This window comes from Pinus tabuliformis, chromosome 2_1 (genome assembly GCF_031772625.1).
Source record: "Pinus tabuliformis cultivar Carrire ecotype Pingquan chromosome 2_1, CPIR1, whole genome shotgun sequence".
NCBI lineage: Eukaryota > Viridiplantae > Streptophyta > Pinopsida > Pinales > Pinaceae > Pinus > Pinus tabuliformis.
Window position 1 is genome coordinate 409,499,984 of NC_142299.1, and position 19,028 is coordinate 409,519,011.

At 33.2% G+C, this 19,028-nt stretch overlaps 1 pseudogene; it reads left to right on the plus strand.

The window, feature by feature from the left end:
- Positions 1–565: 565 nt before the first annotated feature.
- Positions 566–1,234, plus strand: LOC149200643 (phospholipase A1-Igamma1, chloroplastic pseudogene; annotated as a pseudogene).
- Positions 1,235–19,028: the final 17,794 nt, after the last annotated feature.

Genomic DNA, 19,028 nt, shown 5'->3' on the forward strand with positions numbered 1-19,028 from the left:
AAGAGTCTATTTTTCAATCCTTTCAACATTATTTCTTTCACACCATATGGAATTCCTTGGGTCTTTGAAACAGGTTACCTTATCTTCCTTACTAGCCATAACACACAACTCCACTACAGGCCTCAAGAATATATCAAAATGCACTCCTAGAGGCTCTTCATCCACTCTAAATCTGGTAAAGAACCCTTCACAAAAGAGATTAGTTTGGTCTAAACGACTGGAAATCAAATCCCTAATTGACAGGGGCTTATCAGCCAAATTCATAGGTTCCAGCCCTAGAAGTCTTGGAAGCAACAAAATATTAGATTCCCCACTTTCAAATCAGAGGAAATCCAACGGCATAAGGAATTCTTGGAACTATGATGATTGGATGAGAAGACTGCGTAAACCCAATCCTTCTCCTAAGCAGATTCTGGCGGGTAAATGGAGGGAATATCATGGTGCTAATGACTGGAGAGACCTGCTAGATCCCCTTGATGAAAACCTAAGAAGAGAGATTGTGAAGTATGGAGAATTTGCGTAGGAAACCTATGATGCTTTATCCCTGACCCCCAGTCGAGCACTTATGGTGGCTGGTGCATCCCATGTGGGGAAGTTAATTCATTCTTTGAAAGAGTGTGGGTTGAGGAACACTGGCTACAGGGTAACCAAATATCTCCATGCAACTCCCAATGTCCATGTTCCCAATTGGATTTCGAAACTATCGAATGAAACCCTAAAATGTGAGAAGTCTAACTGGATGGGATTTTTTGCTGTGAGTGATAACTTGGAAGAGATCAAAAGATTAGGTCGAAGAGATATAGTTATTGCATGGAGAGGCACCATGAATCCGCTTGAATGGGCTGAAAATCTCAAGACAGATTTAAAACCAGTTAAACTCTGTGATAATATTCATAACTCTGATCTTAACCCGAAGGTGGGAAATGGATTTTTAAGTCTGTATACTTCTCAGCGAAACAGCCATGGTGACGATCATAATAATAGCACGAAGAGTGCATCTGAGCAGGTTATGGATGAGGTGCAGAGACTGTTAGAATTATACGAGGGTATTACCATTACAGGGCACAGTCTAGGAGCAGCTTTGGCGCTCTTGAGTGCATACCAGATTGGAGAAAACTTGGCATCAAACTCAAATAGTACACCAGTAGCAGTGTTCTCTTTTGGGGGACCAAGACATGGAAACCATGATTTCAAACAGAGGCGTGAAAACGTTGAGAATAGTAAATACGCATGATTGGATCCCTCAAATGCCAAGAATTTTTATGAATGGATGGCTACACAAGAAGTCTCATGAAATATCAAATTCAAAAGGATTAATGGAAGCAATGGAGACAATGTCATTTATTAAGAATCAATAACTTTGATTCTCCATATCTAAAAGAGAACGCTGGTGTGAGTTGTTGTCACAATTTGGAAGCCCATCTGCACCTGGTCGATCGCTTTCAAAGCTCCGGGGTTCCGTTTCGACCCAATGCAAAGCGGGATTATGCTCTCGTTAATAAAACCTGTAATTTACTGAAAGATGAACATAGGGTGCCTGCTACTCGGCACAATTTGCCAACTCATTATCATACCGATTTCAGTTCCAATTTCAATCATAGCCCTATGCTATATCCACTTTAGTTGCCTTCTGCCCAAAAAGGGGCTTGGTGACTTGTACGGCAACCTTCGAAACATAATATGAACAAGTGTTGGAGGCAGCGGTAGTCCCTGTCGGCCATGTCAAAGGAGAAACCTTGCCATTAAATTTGTGTGATATGGGTATATTCTTAAATTAGATTTAGAGTGTATTTTTTTTCCATCATAATATTTAAATCCATGTGGCAAGAAAATTAGATTTGAAATTAAATCAAATTCAGAGTGAAATAACAAAACCAACCGGGTATCAATTTTATTGTTTTCAAAATTATCGTTATCGTTCTAAAGTTAACAAGGGAATTCTGAAAAGACAAGACTTTCCCATACAACCTATGACACATCATTGCCCTTGTCCATGTTACAATGGATTTTTTGAGCATTTATTTTCTTTTTCTCTATTTCACACACAGAGGCTTCAACTTTTCTCTCTGCAATATTTTCTGCATCTTCTTCATCCATATGCATGCTTGCATAATGGGTTTCAATTTTATGGTCTTGACAACCATCATCCACTTTTGAGTGGGGTTCTCCAAGCTCTGCTTTCCTCTCAGGGTCTTTCTCATATATTCTTAGATCTGCTGCTGACTTCTTTTCTTGTGACATAAACTGATGTTGCATGTCACTGCCTCTTGCACCAAGCTCTGCTTCCAGGAATTTCCATGCTTCCTTGGAAGTTGTAGCTTTTGCTACCTTGCACAAGCACTTCTCATCCAATGCTTGTTTTATAGAATTCAATGCTAAAACATCCCATACTGCATCATATGGGTTATTGGAATCGTACTCAATTAACTCTTTAGCTCGAAGAAAAGTTAGCATCTTTATAACCCAATGATCAAAATATTCACATGTAAACATAGGAGGTGGTAGCAGATCAAAGATACACCAATCACCCTCGATTTCTTCTTTTTCTTCTACTAGACTGCTCAGTTCCTCAGCTACTTTCTAAACCTCTCTAACCATGGCAATGATCTTTACCTCTTCTTTTCGATTTCTTTTCTTAATATGCTTATGTTGCGCTTTGCGACCCATGACTATTGTCATGCCTTTTTTATAGCTACTTCACTGATTGCATGAGGCTATCTTCCATATCGACCCCGAAAAAAAATATGATTTTCAATATGCTCCCCCATAAGGCACAATCTTCACTGAAAAACTATCATGCTTGACAAAAAACCAACTAATTTTACAGATAGACAAATTTTTACATAACCCTAAATTCTCTTGCCAATAAAACCCTTTTCCTTTTTTTTATTCTCTTAAAAAAAAACTCTTTTTCATAAATCACTCCAAAACAAAACTTAAAAAAAACCCAAAATTTCTTCACCATGCACTTTTTAATAAAAAGATTTTATCACTCGACTTTCCACTCTTTATAAATAACTCACACTATATAAAATCCCTAAACACTATATGAAAGGTCTTACCACCCATGAATATTTTATTGTGTGTTTGTTTTTTTTTATTTTTTTTAATTCCAAGAATATTGATACATTAAAATAATTCACAAAATTTGATTCAATGATGATGAAGATTAAATTCTAATAATCGAGAGAAATTTTTTTCTTGCCACTCCTAATATTTTATTGTGTATTTGTTTTTTTTTTAATTCCAAGAATACTGATACATTAAAATAATTTACAAAATTTGATTCAATGATGATGAATATTAAATTCCATGTTAATTAGTTAATCATTGAAACAAATTCAGACTTAGATGATAGAACCAACTTGATATCAACTTTAGTTCTTTTAAAATTTATTATTATCAGTTTTCCACAACTTTGAAAAGAAAAAACAATTAGATTCAGTGTATGAGACATCATCGCAGTTGGAGGACTAGTAGATCCACCTCTTCAAAGCTTAAAGTAGACAATATGATTTGCACAGTGCACTCGCAGCTCTTTTTCACAATGACCAGAGCACAGAGAGAAGCGACGTTTCCTTTTGTAGGTAATCGTTCATGTTACTTCACATATTTGCATATTCTTTTGGAGTATATTATTGCAATAATCTATAGGGAAATTGTTACTTCATACACATGACTAGTTTATCATACAACATGTAGAAATAATGACAAAACTGTAGGGTTTGGTCATTTTCAAGACTTACACTAGGTTTTATCTATGTTATCCACTTCATATTTTGAGTGCTCCTCCCCAACTCAGGAAAAAGGGCATTCTCAAAATCCGATACATAGTAGAAAGGTCAATTTCTGTCATATCCCAAAATCTACAATAGTAATAAGTTCATGACAGACAGAGTGCTGACTTGACTTTGGCTCTGAGTGATGATGCTCGAATAGACAAATTTGTACGATGTGTATACATTGTAATCAGAGTTTCAAATTAACTCACATTAACAACTTTTGAAGTCATCATTTTTAAAATTACTGTACGAATTTCAGAAGAAAAATATATGTAAACCCATGTCTGAAGAGTTTAAGTAGACAAGATTTGTGCCTTTAGTTGTTTATGGCATGCACAATGAATATCTCAATGCCAACTCCATCATTTTTATATTGTTGTCTGAGCAATTTGTGTTATTTTTCACAGAAAGGGAGGTGATGTTTTCTTTTCGAAAGAATATCCAATTATGATCGATCTTGTCCTGTTCTATGTTTTCTCTCATAAATAAATATTGCGCCGAGAATCTAAAGAACAATCATCCTTCCCCATTGTGATCATATATTGATTTGAATTGCAGGGTAATGGATGTAGTTAAAATACACTCATATGCATGCAACCAAAGACAAATACATTGGCAATCCACTTGAACCTGCATGTCAATGCCCTAATAGAGTGTAAAGTTCATAGTTAAATATTTAACCACTTAACTTACCTAAAATATTAAAATAAACATGTGGCATCAATCAACCAAAAACATGTTGGGTAAGCATGTGGGGGCTTGCATGAAGCCCACGTGCCCCCTCTGCAAATGTGCCTTCTCTTATCGATTGTTGGATCCTCTGTGCATGGAGAAGTAAGGGTTATGCATATAAGTTAGGTTATGAGTATGATCTTGGGAAAAATTGTCACTGCACAAATTGCACTATGACATCACCTAACGCTTGAGACGAATCACACTATGATATCACCTAACGCTTGAGGTTGTCTTATGGTTGGTACAACCACCTCTTTCATGCACTAAGGTTGTCTTATGGCTCATAAATCCGCCTCCTTCATGCACTAGGCTGAGGCTATCTCGGCCTCTTGAGACGTTTCTCCAGAAGATACTCTTGGCCCTCTCCTTACTGTAATCTCTCAATCTCTTTCAGTCACTGAGTCTCTCACTCTTATCACTTGATAAAATCACTATCTCAAGCATAAGATCTTCAGACCACCCAACCCACCTCTATTTCTATTTATGTTTTGTTGTGCCATCCCTTAAAATAATAGATAGCCAGATGGTCTCCTTCCTAATCGAGTGTATCTGACACTCATTATTTGGTTATTTCCTCCTATTCCTGGGCGGAAAAACTACTGGGATGCAACTCAAGTGATCCAGGGACTGGCCGACTCGAGGAATCAATCTATGGAAACCCCTGCCCGAACCCGATAGATATCAATTCGAAGGAAACAAGAGAGATCGAAGTAGTCAGCAAGGTAGTATCAGGTAGGCAGCAAGGGTTGAAGTTGTGAGTTGGGCGATATCAAGAAGGTAGGTATAAGCAAGGGTCGAAGGCACTTTAAGTATTTTCTTTGAGAATTTCAAGATTTGGAAAACTTTGATTCAATTTAGCAATATATCTTATCAATCAAATATGATAAAATTGATTAACCAACCACAACATGAAGCTGCAGAGTAATGATCCAACAAAGAAGAGCAATTGTCATAATCTTCCAGTGAAGGAGACTCTAATTCATGTACATGGCTCTGATTCATGTACTAATTTACTGATATATGTACTCATTGTCTTTGCTGAAGGTAAAATGCATTACACCTTAATAGAAATATTGTTATATTTTCAAATTCCATTAAGATAATTATGAATTTCAATTATTTTGATACCCAAGGTCAAATTCCATCCAGATAGTTCTAAATTTCAATTTTTTGAAAACCAAAAATGGTGTATGTTATAGATACACAAATCCAAGCAATATTGGGTTTCAGCTATGAGAAAGAAGCATTGTCAAAGAAGCCGAAGAAACCAAATCAAGAGTTGGTTTTGGTTTCAAATTGGCCATATATTGGCTAGAAAGTTGAACCCATGCCCTAGCTTGCAGGTAAAGATTTTATCTGTAGGGAAACTATGTCCTTTTAAAACATGCAATAAGTATGCACTATAGTTCAGGAATTCTCTATGTACAATGTTCCAAGCTTTACATCAGCTAGATTAATATGCCTGCACACATTTTTCCCTTTCTCAGTCTGTATTGCTTTAATATTGAAATGGAGTCCAACATAACAGAAAGCTTGAAAAACTAAAACCATGATAAAAAGCCCGAGCTAGGAAAAGTAAAAGTAATATTGTGTCTATTATGCAATAGTGGTCTTGTTGTAGGGCCAAACCAAATAAGAAAAGTGCTACCTATATATACAAAAACAATAAAAACCCACTAAAGATGACCCTTCCCAACTATAATTTCAATCTTATAATATATTAGAAAATAAGAAATATATGAAGAAACAATACTTCACCTTAGGACTTTGTCCAATGATGGTAGAATGGGAGAACTGGAGTGATAATATCGTGAGATAAGCCCATATTTCCAAAACTCGCTTCATGCGCCATTTTCACCATCTCTTTGGAATTTCCAAGGAATGCTCTGTAGGGAGGGCTTCTTATTCCTTGTGATTCCAAATGATTTTGTATTTTTTGAGGCTTCCACCATACAAATATTATAGCTTCAACGACTACTGTAATAACAAATATAGCAAATGTTACAAAACCAAAAATCCACAACTGTCCCTCCATTATCTCAATATCTCTTCGTGCCCTCACAATCTTAATTGCCAGAGAATTATATAATATTGCAAACTCCAGAAAGTACCCTTAATTGTTGAGAACATCTCTTTAGTATAGATGTTTAAATGTTTGTATGCATATATTTTTCTTAGTGCCATTAATTTATTCCCTCATTCTCTCGAACACAGTCCAAATCTCATCGAAAATTATGATGCGACTGTAATTATTATGTAAGCGGTTGAGAGAGGCAGTGAAGCAATGGTCTATAGCCATGGAAGGTGGACAAAAGTGAAGCGATGGCCTAGATAATAAGCTGTCAAGAGAGGCGGTGAAGTGATGCTCTATAGCTGTGGCCAGTGGACAAAAGTGAAGCGGTGGCCTATAACAGTGGGAAGTGGAAAAAAATGGTATAGTTATGTGAGACACAAATGGCACAAGTGGTATAGTTATTTCAATGTATGTATGCCTTTTCACACTTTGGGTAGAAGGTGAATGTGGTTTTTTCGAACTTTTCAAACTTCCCATAAAAGTTTTTCTGTGTATTTGTATGTTGCAGTTTCAAAATTTTTCAAACTTTTAGATAGAAAGGGAAAAATAGGTACATGTGATTTTTCATACTTTGGATAAAAGTTCATTTTGGGTGTGGAAAGTTGACAACCTCACAATAAGGCTTCAAAAGTAATGCATTTTTTAAATTTCAAACTCGTTATCCTAAGTTTTATCAAAATTATACTATCTCCCTGGCAATAAGAGGTACAAACTGAAAGTTTGGATAAAAGTTAGTTTGGCAGAGTATTTTTTTTAAACATTGGTTAAAGCATGGAATGTATAACTGGATGAAATTCATTTAATACTACGTCAGCACCTATTGATTGCTATAGTCCCTGTTATGCCAAAGGCAGGGACTAATAACGACTTTCAGGTGTAAATGACAACCCCCTTTTAATCTTTCATCATCCATTTAATACTATGTCAGCACGTATCTATCGCTATAGTCCCTGTTATGCCGAAGGCAGGGACTAATAACAACTTTTGGGTGTCAATGACAACCCCCTTTTAATCTTTCTCTCTCTGAAAGTGAGGCTGGAAAAGGGTGGCTTGTACAACAACCTTCGAAATATAATATGAATCGTGACTTGCGAGTGTGAATGGTGGCCCCCTTTCTTCTTTACGAAAGTGAACTCCTCACTACCTCACCTAGCTCTCAGAGACACTAATGTCAATCTATATAGTGGTAGTGGCACACAATTATGTCACCATTCAAAGTTGTAATATTTTATATGTTTTCCGTAAATAACAATTTCACATGTGTTTTATTTATAATACTACGTCAGCACCTATCTGTCGCTATAGCCCCTATTATGCCGAAGGCAGGGGCTAATAACGTCTTTCGGATGAAAATGAAGGCCGCTTTTAATCTTTCTCTCTCTGAAAGTGAGGCTGGAAAAGGGTGGTTTACAACAACCTTTGAAATATAATATGAACCGTGACTTGTGAGTGCGAATGGTGGCCCCCTTTCTTCTTTACGAAAATGAACTCCTCACTACCTCACCTAGCTCTCAAAGACACTCATGACAATCTATATAGTGGTAGTGGCACACAATTATGTCACCATTCAAAGTTGTAATATTTTATGTCTTTTCCGTAAATAACAATTATATATATATATATATATATATATATATATATATATATATATATATATATATATATGGGTCGTTTAATGTATATATAAGTTGAACGTGTGTATAAATATAGGAGTGGTTGTATAAAATATATTATTATTATTATTATTTTGTGTTTTTATTGTATGTTATATTATGTTATAGAAGAGTGTTTGATTTACATTATTATTATTTATGTCAAGTATAATTGGTTTCATAAACTATTTTTAGTATCGTGGACGTTAAAATATCATTTTATATCAAAATAGGATAATAAGTTGATTTTAAAGCATATAATTATAAATATGATTTAGCCAATAATTAGAATAACTTTAAACTAAAGACTTTTGTTGAATAAAGAAGTCTTTTGTTTACATTTTTGACATGTTTATTTGAGAAATATGTGGTATTACCATTAATCTTCGAGGATTCAATTCTCATTATAATAATAATTATTATTTTTAATATATTTAATGGTTCATGGAAATATTTTTCTATTTTCTTTCACATTGTTGCATGATTGAAGCATCTTGATTCTTCTCCTTTTAGAATCTATTATGTCTATACTGTATTCTTTTTGTGAAGGCTTATTGGTTATTAAGAAGGGGAAATGAGGTTTTCATAACTAAGAAAAGTGTTCATCATAGGAGGTCTATTATCACTATAGCAAGTATACTTTTGATGCCAATACTAGAATAGTGTCACATGTAGTGAGTGGAGGAAGACGAAATATTTATTGAACTATATTTCATGAAGTGCAAACTCCTTTCATGGTTACTATTTTGCGATATTTTCTACCTAGTGAAGAATATGGAGAGACTAGTTTTTTTATTTATTTGTTATATTTTTGAAGTCATAAATTGTGTATTTTTAATGACTTTTTCTTCTTTCTTTAAAAAAAAAATTAATATATATTTATTTTCTCGTCAATTTCATTTTTCATTTTATTTTTTAAAGAATTGTTCGTTTATTGAACATTATTAGAGTTTTGAATTGTAGAATAAACTGAAATAGCTACTAAAATAGTTAGGAGCCAAGATGGATGTGAAATACCTATAAATAGTGAGAAAGCGCTAAATCCTAAAATTATTGGTTTATTTGAAACCAAAGAATTGGATAAGTATCTAGGTGTTAGAGAAGCAATGTATAAGAAAGAAAAAAAAATTATATGAAGATTCACAATTTTGAGATAGCTAATAATATACCTTATTTTCAGTGAAAGCCTCTAGAATATGAATTGCATGGAATATGAGTGAGTTGGATGTGTCAACTCCTGCTTTGAGCAAAATAACCTCTACACTTCAGGGTCACACACTTTGGGTTGCCTGTCCATCTAGTTTCCCATTAGGTATTAATAAGACATTTGTCGGGAAAAATGATTAAAACATACAAAGAGATTTGTCAGTGTATACTAAAAAACTCAACAAACATAACCCATGATATTTCTTTTCTAAAACATGGAAATGAGTATATTACAGTTTAATGAAATTTTCTATTATTATTATATATAGTTGTATATATTATCAATGATTAACCAACTTTTACAATGTTTTCTAATTTTGTAAAAAAAATTCCAAAACTTCATAGTATTTTATAATTTAATAAAAAAAATCACAAAAATTTATCAAATTCTCACAGTTCAATAGGTTAATTTATTAAGAGAGTTTTTTAAAATTTGCTCTTTCCCAAGGAAAACCAATTTTCTTTATTAAATTTAAATAAATGCTTATGTTGAATATGTCATTTTTAAAAATAAAAATATAAATGATGTAACTATTCCATTTCTACACGATTCGTTAGATGAAACCCACTCGGTCAAAATTCAAATCAGATTGAGTATATTGCCCTCGTATAGTATGCGGCTCAAAAGTTAGTATACACATACACCTTACCAAAATCATAAAAAATTAATATACATATACACAAACCATGCGCATTCCAACCCTTCCAAATTGCATCGCAATATCAACAGCGAGTTTCATACCACCGATCAATGAAGTCCACGTTGACATAATATGCACGTACATCCCATGTTCCACATTGATGACATGGAAAGGATCGAAATGCATCCAACTTGTGCATCTCTCATATGAGTAACCCTTTAAAATGGCATTAGTGTATTTTGACTAAAGAAAACTGCTGGTAATCATTGCCTTCTCCACTTCTTTCAGTACCTACAATACGAATCTCATACAGAATGTCAACGTGAAAGACGTTTGTTTAACTTTAGCCACACTCCTCACATTGATCCTCATCCTTTCAAATTTTATAGATCGAGTTAGAAATGGATTTAACTCGAGAAAATTAGCTGATTATGACTACTAAGAAATAAGAATTTAAAACGGGAAACACTAAAACTTCAAATTAAAAAATGATCACAGAAATTATCTTTAATTAATTAATACATTATATCTTTAAGGATTATGTAAATATATAATAATTTATTAATTAAATATTATTGTATTATTAGATTATCTTTAATTAATTAATAAATTATATGTTTAAAGATTATGTAGAAATATAATGTATTATTAATTAAATATTATTATATTATTAAATCGGATTAAAAGGAAAAGTATAAAAAAAATCTACAATATATATAGAAAAATTAACAAACTTTAATATTATATAACTAATAGTTTATATAGATTATTCTTACAAATATTTCATAGAATTTATTTGAATATGGAAAGGCTTTAATGGTCAGAAATTTTATGATATATAGAGATAATTTTTAGATATAAATTTTAAAAATAAATTTCATATGATACATTCTATTATTTCATATAATTTTAAAATATATAGATATATTTTTTAATTAAATTTAACCCAGGTGTTTCACAAAAAATATTATATTATAGATTTTCTTTGTAAAATATAATTTATATTACTAAAAGAAACAATAAATTAATTATAATGCGAAAAGAAGATATGAGGAAAAATAAAAAGGAGAGAAAATTCAATAAATAAAAGAATGAGAGAGTAAATAAGATTAGAATTCTAATTTAGTTAGGGAAATGAAGACTGAATAAGGATTTACTGGAAAGGAGATTAAAAATAAGGGGAAAGACCCTTGATGTCAAGAATTAATAATAGAATTCTAACAATGATTGGACTTGTAGTTATCTTCTCAATTAAAATGTTTAAATTGTTTTTATTTTTAATAGTTTTTTATAATTAATTATAAAATAGGAATAATTAGTTGTTGATTCTAGGATTTTACTTTCTATTTTTTTCAATGTAAGATTTTGCACAAAAGCTATATTCTTAAAAAAATTGCAAGGTTTAAAAATAATTTCAATGTTTTTCTTTAATAAATCTTCTAAATATGACGATGTCATGCCATGGATATACATGAGGGAAATTTGTGCTAGGAGTGGCATAGTGGAAGGAGATGTTCTTGATTTCAAAAAGAAAGTTATGTGAAAGTTTTGTTAATTTAAGAGATGGATTAACTATTGATTAGGAATGAGTTACTAAGATGCTCCCTTTTCTTATTTAGAGAAGTGGGATCAATGACTTGAGTAAGAAAGAGTTTAGAATAGATTTTAGTTGGATAGTTGTGGGTATGAAATTTATTGTTAAAATAATTATAAAGGAAAATAATTTTTCATGTTTTTTATAACAAATTAATTGTAAATAAAAAAATTATTTAAATCATTTTTTTAGAATTCCATTTATATGGTGGGAAGTAGATTTACATATCATTGCCTCAATAAAACAAGAAGCCCCTATTCAAGTTGAATGGGAATCTTTGGGTACTTTCCATGAAATTCATGAACATTAGCGAATAAGGAAAGGTAGAATTGGGAAATTCCTAATACATATAGGGCAACTTAGTCCATGTCACTAAAGTTAGAAATTATGCTTTGTAAAAAATTGCATAAAAAGTTATAAGTTACATCGGTTAATGCAAAATTAATATTGTCCAATAGGCAAATTGAATCATAAAGTCTTGCATTGGCAAGAAATAGTAAATTGCGATGTGAAGTGGATAATTTTGGTGGATATTAACCACTGGTAAGTCTACACATTTATATTTTTACTCCTACATAATTGTTGAGGAAATATAAATATGGTGGGAACTAACTTCTCATAGGTATATTTATTTCATCTTATTCCTATCCATTTTTTATGCAAATACTTTCTTGAATTATGGTGGGAAGTAACTTATAATAAACAATTTTTTTTTTTGTAAGCTTGGTGGGACTATCTCTTCATCATGTGCAATATATCATGCTAATAAGGGCACATAATTGAATGACTGACTTCACATAAGGAGTGCCTTAATAGAACACCCTATCACCCTTTGTCCAAGAATCAGAGAACGCAGACACAAAACCAGAACTGAATACAGACACTCAGGAACTTTCTCATTTGATTGCCAAAGATGCTTTTTATACACAGTGGAGAAGATTCTGGAGTCGGTGACGGTGGCTTCTTCAGGAAGCTATCTGACTCTCGAAACTTCCTCCTGAATTCTCCAGAAGGAACTAGACTGTGCATTTAATGCAAGTGGTTGGAATTAATGGTTTCTAACACTCCCCCTTAATTCCAACCATATGAAAAATATGTTATAGCACAATACATAAGACACTATAAACATACTCTTAATTGTCATGCCTGCTGGTCTAAGTCTCAGCTAGGCTTTCAACGTAATCTTGATTTTCTGCAACACATAACTTACTTCTATAAAACTCAAATTTTGCCCTCCCAAGAGGCTTAGTTAATATGTCAGCTACATTCTCATTTGTATTACAGTATATTAGGGCAATTTCTTGTGATTGGAATTTTTCTCTTATAAAATGATATTGTGTGTCTATATGCTTTGACCTTGCATGACAAGATTGTTCCCCAGTTTGATGGTGCTTTGATTATCACATCTGATCACTCTGGGTTCTTGTTTACCTTCACCAACATCTTAAAGTATTCTTCTGAGCCATATAGCTTCACAGGTGGCAGTACATAATGCTTTATACTCTACTTCAATTGATGACAAGGAAATTGTTGCCTATTTCTTACTACTCCATGATATAGCTCCCGATCCTATATTGAAGACGAATCCCGTGGTTGATTTCCTGTCATCTGGATTTCTAGCCTAGTCAGAATCAAAATGACCTGTCAATTCAACATTACAAGCATTAGTATATTCAATACCAAAATTGATAGTTCCCTTTAAATATTGAAGGACCCTTTTTGCAGTTATCCAATGGCTTTCATGAGGCTTAGCCATGAATTGACTAAGTATTCTTAGTGCATAAGCAATGTCTAGTCTAGTGGTAGTGAGATAATTTAGACTTCCCACTAATTGTTGATACAATGTTCCATTCACCTCTTTTGTTTCATCTTCACTTCTCAATTTGATATTTTGTTCCAATGAAGTACTTACTACTTTACATCCATTCATATGAAATCTCTTTAGTACTTCATTTGTATATTTGCTTGGTGTGATTAAATTCCTTTGAACATCTCTCCATACTGCAAGGCCTAGACAATAGTTTATCTGACCAAGATCCTTCATCTCAAATTCCTTTGATAACTTCATTTTTATATCTTTAATCAATTTATCAGCAATCCTTATTATTATTAGATCATCAACATATATAGAGAGTAATATTATATACCCATTTATATCTATCTTGACATATAAATTAGGATCATTTTTTCTTTTGTTAAATCCTTGTTGAAAGAAGAATTTGTCAATTTTCTCATACCAAGATCTTGATGCCTGTTTTAGTCCATATAAGGCCTTTTTCAACTTGCATACAAGATGCTCTTGTCCCTTCTTTACAAATCCTTCTGGTTGAACAAGATAAATCTCTTCTTTTAAGTCACCATTTAGAAAAGTTGACTTCACATCTAATTGATGTAGCTTCCAATCATATTTAGTTTCCAATGCTATCATTATTCTGATTGTATTCATGTTTGCAACCAGGGAAAATGTATCTTCATAATCTATACCTTCTTTTTGTGAATAACCTTTTGCAACCAATCTTGCCTTATACTTGTCTATGCTACCATCTGCATTAAATATTGTCTTGTACAACCATTTTGATCCTATAGGGACTTTATTTTCAGGTAATTCTGTTAATTCCCAAGTTTCATTTTTCATAATAGATTCATATTCTTCTTTCATAGCTTCCATCCGTTCTTTATGATTTTTACCTTGTTCATAATTTGAGGGCTCAAAAATAGTCATTACTTAAGACATTAAAGCATAATATTTATACTTGATAGGGTTTTGAATCTGTCGTGTTGACTTCTTAGATGTTCATTACATTGTGGAGTACCTTCTCCTCTTCTTCTTCTCTGTGGAGTGCCTTCATCACTTCTTTGTGTACTTCTACTCCTTGATATGTCTTTTGGAATGTCCATGTGTTCTTGAACTTGAGTTGATTCCACAACTTCTTCTTCTTCCTTAAAGCTTTCATAAGGAGGCTGCCATACATTATGTTCATCTTCTTTTATTTGTTTATCTACATGCTCATGAAATATAACATATCTACTTGCAAAGACATTGTATTACTTGGATCATACATTTTATATGTCGTTTGATCGGTACAATATCCAATAAAAATGCATTTGATGGCTTTGGCATCTAACTTTCTCCTATCCTCTTTAGGAATATGAGCAAAGGCCTTGCATCCAAATATCCTTAAATGACTAACTTTAGGTTTAAAACCATAAAATGCTTCAAATGGTGTTTTGTGCTCAAGATACTTAGTAGGGCTTATTTTTTAAGATATACAATTGTATTCATGGCTTTAGCCCAAAGACTATTAGAAAGTCCTTTACTTTTTAACATACTACGAGCACATTCAACTAATGTTCCATTCATTCTCTCAGCTACTCCATTTTGCTAAGGTGTATGTGGTACTGTAAATTGTTGCATAATTCCATTTTGTTTGCAATATTTGATAAAAGCTCCTGAAGTGTACTCACCACTTTTATTTGATCGAAGAATTTTAATGCTCTTTCTTGTTTTCTTTTCAACCATACTCTTGAATTCTTTAAAGTATTCAAACACATCACTTTTGTTTCTTATAAAGTACACCCAGGTGTATCTAGTGTTATCATCAATAAATATAAGAAAGTAATATTCTCCACCAAGTGACTTAGTTTGCATTGGACCACATACATTAGTATGCACTCGTTCAAGTATTTCATGTTTTCTTCTATTTTCATGCATAGGAAATTCTTCCCTATGTTGCTTTCCTAGTGCACAACCTTCACATTCAAAGTGTTCACCATTAATATTTGGAAGACCTTCTACCATCAATTTCTTTTGTAGTAACATTAGGTCATTATGATTTAAGTGTCCATACCTTTGATGCCAAAGCTCTATATTTGACATGTCTGTTGATGCAAATTCTTGATTCTCATTCTTCATAACATCCAACTTGTATAATCCTCCAACTCTTATTCCTTTTGCAACAACCTTGTAGTTGTCCTGCACATACTTTACCAAACAATGTGATTTCACAAATTCAACTTTTAAATGTTGATCTACAATAGTAGAGACTGAAATTAAGTTCTTCTTTAATCCTGGAACATACACCACATTTTCAATTTTTTTTTTCTTGTCCATTAGGCATCATAACACTTATATCACCATATCCTTTAATTTCATGTGATCTATTATTGTTAGGATATTCCAACACATAGGAAATAGTTAAGTATAACTTGGTCTAGTGTAGAGTTAGGTAAAGTTTGTTTCTTTACTATGTAGTTTTGTAACTTACAATTCGACAGTCATGATATGTAGTGATCCGACAGTTCATTCTCTCCTTGGTATTACTGACACTTGATCCATGGCTTAACACCCGATTGGTCCATGATATCTATTTAAAGAGCGTGGAGGGTCATTGGTATGGTAACCATTCATGAAAGAAGCTTATGCAAATTTTCATTCTTTTATTAATAAATTGCCTAAAGTGGCTGCGTTGGCTCAGACCGTGGACTGTTTCCCTCTTTGAGCATTTTAACCACGCCAAAATATGTTTGTTAGCAGTGTCCTTTGGTGTTTTGTCTGAGGAACTTACCCTGTAAATTCCTACATGGTATTAGAGCTATTTGAGGGCCGCATCCATTGGTGATCCAAATTTGAAGTTGGTAGAAGTGCATCCGACTATCGTTTCCTAGATCTACTGTTTCTGACTACTCTATTGTGTTAGGATAATCTGTTCCAGTGAGGAACCCCTTTCGTTTGACACGAAAATGGTTCCAGTAGCCCTAGCTACGCCATTTTTAACATCTGGAGGTATACAATGTTTATTTGTAGTTTTTAATTATTTTCTCTCTGTTTATTTCGGTTTATTTAGCTCTTTGTTTTTTATTACCGGGTCTATACCTTTCATTTCTGCGTATGCTCTTTGCCCCGCGACTCTGTGCGATATGGGCAAATTAGAAACATAAAGGAAGGATTTTTCTCATGCGTATTTTGTTTTCCGCCACGCCTTAGTGTGATCTCAGAAAATCATAAACATTGAGGAAAATATTTAGTTTCTGGCTAAAGCTAACTTCAAGCCGTAAGGTTTATTTTTTTTTGTATGTCCATGTTGGGTTTTGTGTTTTTTGTTTTGTAGGAAAAAAAGAGCTTTCTCAAGTAAGCACGCACCTCAAAGCTTCAGTGAATAAAAAAAGAAAAAACCCTTCTTCTTTTCCAAAAATTACTAACCTTTTAAACTAGTTCACTTGGTCCAAAGTTACTTTATGAGAATAGAGGTCTTGAGTTCAAGTCCTTCTTTTTGTTGATTTACCGTTTCAAAAAGCACATGTAACTTATGTTTTAAAGTTATTTTATGTAAAAGTGTTCTCACCCATTAGAAAAAGTGAGTCACTTATAATTCTAAAGTCTTTTTATCTATTATTTAAGTTACAATTTAGTGGGTAGCTCATAAAGTACCATTGTAAAAGTGACTTTCACTTATTTATAAAAGTGAGTCACATAAAGTCTTTTTTTAAGGTTGCTAATTAGATTAAGTTCTAGAAAAGTGGGGTTTTTTTTAATATAACATTATCATTCATTTTCGGACATTCACGCACTTCATCAGCATCTTCAACAACTTTTAATCAAAAAGCCATGACTTCTTCATTTGGAAGCCGTTTTCAGAGCCGTTTTTTTTATTTTAATCAGCCTATTTTTTCGAGATATTTTCATTGGAACACTTGTTTTTAGCATCTACAGCTTAAATTTCTATTAAAATGGAAAGTCCATGCCAAGTTATTCTTGACAGCAACAATTACTTCCAATGGTGGTCCTACATTGTGGATTTACATAGAAGTAAAGATCTTTACAGAATATCCTCAGGCCAAGAAATCAAACCTAAAGATGAAGATAAGGAATCCAAATGTGAAAATAGGCAAGATCAAGCACGTGGGTTGATAGGGTGTCTAGTTCTCCAGACCTTAGATTCCATATCGCAGAACTTGATACCCCTAATGAAGCAATGAAACAACTCACTAAAGTTTTTGGAATTAAAAATGAAATTAGAGCCCATCAACTTGAAAATGAGTTGCTTACGTTGGACCCCAATAATTTTTCTTCCATTGAATATTTTTTGTCCAAGTTCAAGACCCTTAGACTTCTCTTGGAAGGTGTTAAGGTTAGGAAAGAATATGGTAGCCTTATCTATCTATTCTTACTAAGTTGGGACCAGCCTACTCTATGCTTGTTTCAACCTTCCATTCTACAAGAGAAGCCTTCATTTCTCAAGGAAAAGACTATAAGTCCCCTTCCTTTGATGCCTTTTGTGATTCTTTAATAAGAGAACAAGAAAAACTCTTACATCTTGGTCTTCTTAATCTTGGAAACTCTTCTAAGAAAGCCTTAGCCTCCCAGCAACAACCCAATTCAAATAATCCTAAGAAGTTGTATCCTAAAAAGAATGGTCCTAAACCAAACAAGGGTCCTAAGTAATTTCAGTCTCAAAATGAGAAATCATTTCAACAAAATGATAAGGAAAATAAAAACAAAGGGAAGAAGACTAATAGACATTGCCATGTTTGTAATCGAGATGGCCACTTAGAATCCAAATGCTTTAAGAAGATGGAAGCCTTGGAAGGAAAAATGAAGAAAAAAAACATCCATTTGGAGCACTCTTCAACTTCAACTTCATCTTCACAAATAACACTTTCTGCATGTGGTTGTCAAGCATCTCGGTTTGGATATGCACTAAATGTATTTGATTCTTCTCATTCTCATGAGTGGCTCATTGATTATGGAGCTTCTTATCACATGGCCAAAAACAAAGCCATGTTTTCTTCTTTAAATGATTGTAACACCAAAAATATATATGTTGGTGATGATAGATCTCTTAGTGTTGTAGGGACTGGAACTATTCATATAGACAATGGTCAATTTAATGATGTATTATGTGTTCCAACCTTATCCTGCAACCTTCTATCTATATATCAGATAACTCATTCAGGTGAAGGTAAAATCATTGAATTTTCACCTCACGGTGTTGTAATTAAGGACCTAAGAGATCCTAGACAGATTTTAGCTACTGGCATTGCTGATGATTCTACAAGGTTGTATAAGTTTAACAACTTTGGCTCATCAAATCTTCCCTAGGTATTTTTCGCTCATAATGATGAAGTGAGCAAACTTTGGCATGAGCGATTTGGTCACTTAAACTATCGCTCGCTTCAGAATCTATGTAAAGAAAATATGGTGACAAGTCTTCCAATGGTATCTTGCAGAGATGGTGTTTGTTCTAGATGTGTACTCGGAAAACATCATCAGGATATTTTTGAAAAACGTGCCTCTTGGCATGCCTCAACCCCTTTACAGCTTGTGCATAGTGATTTATGTGGTCC